This window comes from Penaeus monodon, chromosome 27 (assembly GCF_015228065.2).
Source record: "Penaeus monodon isolate SGIC_2016 chromosome 27, NSTDA_Pmon_1, whole genome shotgun sequence".
In the NCBI taxonomy this organism is placed as follows: domain Eukaryota; kingdom Metazoa; phylum Arthropoda; class Malacostraca; order Decapoda; family Penaeidae; genus Penaeus; species Penaeus monodon.
The window spans coordinates 19,644,164-19,644,560 of record NC_051412.1 but is presented as its reverse complement, the minus strand read 5'-3'; positions in this window follow the sequence as shown (position 1 = coordinate 19,644,560).

Sequence of the window (397 nt, the reverse complement as noted above, 5' to 3'; positions counted from 1 at the left end):
AGCAAACTATAACACTCTCCTATAACCGGGTCCTCTAACAGCGATACAATACAAAGGAAGATTCTCGTTATCCCAGCAATAAAACCACTGACCATTTTATCAAACGCTGGGTAAATCTAGCGAGCAAATCCGGCTCTCATCGTGTAGGCGAACAAAATCCCTCTGGAATACACAAGCATGAAATACGCAGAGTATATATTTTTGAATATTTAATATTCAACCCGGAAATATGAATAACGTAAGCGCTTCGGTGATGGTGCGGTGAGCAAATTAAGTGTTCGACTGCTTCTTTGGGTAGTATTCTTTGTGGTTGTTTGCTTTGAATTACTTTTGTCTGTTTATATTCTTTAGTATTAAATTATTATTGATGTTTAAATATACGAAGAGATATGCTCAC